Here is a 5636-nt window from a genome sequence, read left to right on the forward strand (position 1 = left end):
TTCTCATAAAAAAAATTATTTAGGGTAGCTTTTAAACTTTTAATGTTCCTCCTTGATGAAATGTTGTCAGCTTAACTACATCACGTAATGCTATATACAAGGTTTATGGATTGGAATCTGTTATGTTCACTTTCTTAGCTTACTTCCTTTTTATATTTTTCAATTTAGACTATGCTATCTTATGTTAAAAAAAGTAAACTATACTAATTAATCCACTAATAGGTTAGAATTGCAAACTAAACTAAATAACTAAAATAAACTAAATGGCTAAAATATGAACTAAAAATGCAAAATGCAGAAATAGAGTAGAAATACATCAAAGTAGCAATGTATAAATACGTAGAAAATAACAATAAAAAGGAAGAATACAGAAAAATATCCAAAATAAAAGAAAAAGAGATGTAGTGGTTCACCAAAATAAAAATGCTAGAGATGGCAACCTCCCCACACTTAAAATGAAGCATCGTCCCCGATGCTCAATCAAGCCGGGTGTGAAGGAGTGTCATCACTGGTAGGGATGGTAGCTATGGTCTCCGTGGCGGTGGTGGGCTGAGAGTCTGGCTGCTGTAGAGGAGGGACTGACTGGAGTGGGATCTCCAGATCTGCAACCTCAAGCTGGGGCATAACCTCCTGATGCGGGGCAGCCTGCTCTGTGGCTGCCTGCTGATGAGTCTCCTCCTGGAAATGAGTCTCTGCCCTGGAATGAGGGTCCTCCTCGTGCTCATCCTCCTCCTCCTCTGATGGCTCTGATGGAGTGTCGGGCTCGGAGGGGATGTCGGCGCCCTGTCTGATCATCAGCTTCAGATGGGAATAGCGTCGCTTGTTGCAGCGCTCCAATCTCTCATACCGGCGCCTGTTACGGCGCTCCATCTGATCAAGCTGGCGGAATAGACGGTGCACGAGGCGATAAACCGGCTCAGAGGCGGGTGAAGGTGCAGTGGTGGCAGCAGTGGCAGCTGTGGATGAAGAGGGTCCAACAGACGGAGGGGCTGTCTCATCAGTAGTAGTGACAGGTGGTGGTCTGTAGCCCAAAGCAAGGAAGTTCCTGCTGTGTGGGATGATCTTCCTGCAGTGCGCTGCTGGTGGTCGCTCATCGGCATCCTCCCAAGGCACATCAGCCTGACGGCCTAGCCGTGTAACCAGATAAGGAAAGGGGAGGGTGCCTCAGATGTGGGCCCTGGCCATATAATGCCGGATAAAACGAGGCAAGTACAGGTCCTTACCCTCCAGCACACACCAGAGGAGGGTAATCATAGCAACTGGGATCTCAGTTTCATGAGTACTCGACATCACATAGTTGCTCAAGATCTGATGCCATAGCCGAGCCTCATCATTCAAGTACACTCTCTTGATCCCTCTAGGCATAGTGGTGTTCTGACCCATCTCCCAAGGAACAGCAGGGTCGAGAGCTATCCGTGCCTTCACAGCATCCCAATCAAACTGCATCTGGCCCATGTCCTCCTCAGCCTGTGCATAACCATCTGGCTGATCGGACTTGGCTGGGAGCTGGAGAATGGTCTCTATGGCCTCTTCGGTGACCAGAATTTGCTTTCCCCTCAGGTTCACTGCATCTAGGGTAGTAAGGTAGTAGTTGCAATAGAATTCCCGGACCCAAGATGCATTGACCTCTGTCAGTGGTCTCTCCAGAAAGAACCAGCACCTTTGCTTGATTTGCTCAGTGGTGTATTGCTGGAGGCCTTCTGGAATCTTCAAGGAACGTTCCAGGTATAGATTTCTGGAGTTTACAAAAGTCGGGTACTTCAGCTCATAGTACCGGTTTGTAAATTTTATAGGATCAGTCGAAGGGAGCAGCTGGTCAGCTTTTTCCTGCTGTGTGAAGTTCTTCTCCCCCCATGAGGAATCGTGCATTAGAGCAATGATGGACTGGGAGGAAGCTCCTCTCTTGCGCTTGCCATTAGCCTTGCCTTTGCCTTTCCTTTGTGAGGCAGACATCCTGAAAAACAGAAAACCAGGGAATGGATAAAATAGGAAAGCAAATAGGCAATTTAAACAAAGGAAACTCAAAGCGCTAAGGGAGAAATAAAAGAAGGAAAATGAGTAATTGAAATGTGACTGAATGAATGTTAAATGGAAAGGAAAAAAAATCAATATGCCATAGTGAGAAAGTTAGAGGAAGTGAAAGTAATCAAAAAAAAGATCAAAAGGGTTAGTATGGTAAAAGAAATTAGTAAATTAAAATTTGTGAGTTAGGAAAGTAAGTGGCATAGAAAAATTCCATAGAACAAGGATTCACAGGTAAGAATAGAAGTACTCATAATTGAACAAGCAGTTTATGAACCAGGAAATCAAAAAGGATAAGAAAGTGGCCCTAGCATTCATGAAATGGTTTGGGGGAAGCAGAGGAAAACAGAGTTGCCAAACCAAAACAAGAATGAAAACAATTTTAAAAAAAAATTTGGGCAGTATTCCGGCTAAAATTGGATTGTCCCGGAAAATAAACAGCAATCATATCAGTTCATATGAATTAAAAGAAAGCAAGCTGCATGTACATAGATATAAAATAAACATAAAAACTCAATGTAAACAGCAGCAACATACAAGAAAGCAGCATATGAATCATGAATATAGCAGCAGCAGATTTGCACATAGGATAAAACAGAAGTAAGAACAGTGCAAGTAAATAGACCTAGATCCACGAACCACAGCTTAAGCTACCTAACAACCTAAAAATCCACTACAACATGCAAGTCTAGCTATCCTAATTATGAACATAAACAGAAAAGTGACGAATTGACAAAAATGGTTGCGTGTTGTGGAACCTGGTAAGCGGAAGGGGTGGAACAGGGGAGAAGGTGACTGCGGCGGCGTCCGGCGCGGTGGTGGTGCACGGCATCGCGGTGGCGGCGGAGGGGGTATTAGGGTTAGTGAGAGAGGAAGAGGATAGGGGAAGGGAGGGTGGTGGTTGCTGCTGGCTGAAGGGGGTGGGTGGCGGAGAGGGGCGGTGCGGCGGGTTGGCCGACGGTGGAGGGCGGTGGCTACGGTAGGCAGTGGTGGAGAGGGGGGAAGAGAGGAAGAAGGAAGAAGAGAGAAGGGGAGGGGGGTGGTACGGCGGTGGCGTCTGGGCGACGGCGGCGTCGGGGTGGTGGCGTGGCGGCTGGCCGGCGGTGGCTGGGGGAAGAAGAAGAGAGAAGGGGGAGAGGTTAGGGTGAAGGGGGGCTGCGCGACTGATAGGGTTCGCGTGGCTGGGGGGGTTATATTATCGAATCCACGCGGCCGCGTGGAGCACGCGGTCGCGTGGTTGGGATGAAAATGGGGATGATGCGATCGCGTGGGTTGCGCGATCGCATGAGAGGGGGAAAAGAGGAGTGACGCGATCGTGTGGGTCTCGCGATCGCGTCGCTGGAATTCGTGCTAAACGCACGACTCCAGCGCCGTTTCAGCGCAACTCTCTGTCTCTTTTTGGGGTGATATGCAATCTATGCGACGCAATCGCGTCGCTCACGCGGTCGCGTGGTATTGGGGTTGGGTAAGTGACGCGATCGCATGGGGCATGCGATCGCGTGGGCCAATTTGTGCGAAACGCACAAGAGCCGCACGATTCCAGCCCAACTTTCTGTTCATTGGATCTTTACGCCGATATATATATCACGCGGCCGTGTGGATCACGCGGTCGCATGGCTGGTGTTTTTCGCGATATGACGTGATCGCGTGGGGCATGCGGTCGCGTCGTGCAACCCTTTTTTTTATGCATGAAAAAAAATGCAAAATACAATGACTATCATGAATGCTTATGCATGATTCCAGGTTTAATAAATTAAAATGAAAAAGGAAAAATGAAAGCAATTAACAAGAGATAAATTGAAAAAGAAGCGACCATACCATGGTGGGTTGTCTCTCACCTAGCACTTTTAGTTAAAGTCCTTAAGTTGGACATTGGAAGAGTATCCTGTTATGGTGGCTTATGTTTAAATTCGTCCAAAAATTTCCACCAGTGCTTGGAATGCCAACAGCCTCCGGGGTCCCAAACTAGACATGTAAAGCTTCTGAGCAGCTTCAAACAGATATTCAGCCTCCCGGGATGACGAATCTCAGAATATAATCCATGATCCCAAGCTGTGTTTTTAGATCCGCCTCTGTTTTGATTTGTAAGTTTCCATTCGGGCGGGTTAAAAAGTAGAATCTCACCGTGGTGACCAAACGTTCTCCGTGATCCATGCAATTGAGCATGATACCAATCCGTGTACTTCGAGGTGAAGCGTGGAACCTTATTGAACCTGGTGCACCAGTTCTGAGTACGAGCCAATTCCTTCTTACTCTTAAAGCCGCAGAGAGCTCTAAGTTGGCCATCTATTTCAAGCAAACCATATTCAAGTGAATAATTAAAATTATAAGTTAAGGATTGTACCCACTTGAAGCTTGTATTAGGTGGTAATGGCCTTGGAATAGGTGTTTTTGGTGGTTCTACAAGTTCCGTTTCCTTGTGCTCTTCTATGAATTCTTCCACCTCCTTGCAAAGATCTTCAATTGTATCTGTATCCTGGTCAAAGTTTTCTATGTCTTCCTTATCACTCAAGTCATAGATTGGAGGTTGAGAGAAATCTACCTCCGCATCATCTTCATATTCACTTGGGGAAGATTCTTCGATCTCAGAGAATTCACTTGCGGACGCAAGTTCATCACTAGGAGAACTAGACTTGTGACTATCACCATCAAGGAAAATTGCTTCTTGGATTACTCCATCTGATTCTTCGTAAACGACTTGCCTTGGAGATTGTACGGTATCCTCCTTAGCATCAACTGTGGCATCTTGGACGGAGTTTTCCTCAATTCTGGATTCCCAAGGAAGTTCAGCATCGCCTAGATCTTCAACCAACTCTTCTTCTTGAACAATGACAGCTTCTTCCACTTGTTCTAGTACGAATTCATTCTCTGCCTTGTCCACTGGAGTCTCTAGTATTTCTTTCATGCTACGCTCTTCATCGGGTTGTCCACATGGAGCTGTGGTTGATCCTTGTATATTTGAGTGCTTAGTGGCCCATTGGATTAGCGCTTGCTCCAGTTGTTGAATGGTTGTTTGAAATTTAATTACTGTTTCTTTTAGGCGATCCTCTACTTCGCAGTTTGCTGGACTTAGACATGATACATAAGGAAGTGGTGATGACTGGGAATGATTGGATTGGTATTGGGGTAAGGAAGGATCATATGATGGCGAATGGTGAAGAGAAGCTTGTGAGTGTGGTGGTTCGAGGTTATGTTGAAGGGATGGTTCATATGCACGGGGTGGGGCTTGTTGGTAGTTACAAGGTTGTCCACCATGTCTTTCAGCTGGGTATGCGCGGTAGAATGGTCTTTGTCCAGGATATCTCGGAGGGTGTTGCTGCCAAAAGGGTTGATTAGATCCTCTTGGTTCCATCCATCCTTGATTGGTCTGACCTTGATGCACATTCCTGCTGTAACTTCTATTTCCTTTAATAATATTAGAATCAAACTCAAAGCGAGAGGGGTGAGAGTTCATAGTAGCAAATAAAGATAAATAGGAAAAATGAAAATAAATAAACAAGCAAAAGAAAAAAAATATTTACAATAGCCAATAATAAGGCACACGTTAGCAGTTCCCCGGCAACGACGCCATTTTGACGTCAGGATTTTTTGCCAGTAAAGAATTTCATAAAAAC

Source organism: Arachis stenosperma, chromosome 3 (assembly GCF_014773155.1).
Source record: "Arachis stenosperma cultivar V10309 chromosome 3, arast.V10309.gnm1.PFL2, whole genome shotgun sequence".
NCBI classification, from domain to species: domain Eukaryota; kingdom Viridiplantae; phylum Streptophyta; class Magnoliopsida; order Fabales; family Fabaceae; genus Arachis; species Arachis stenosperma.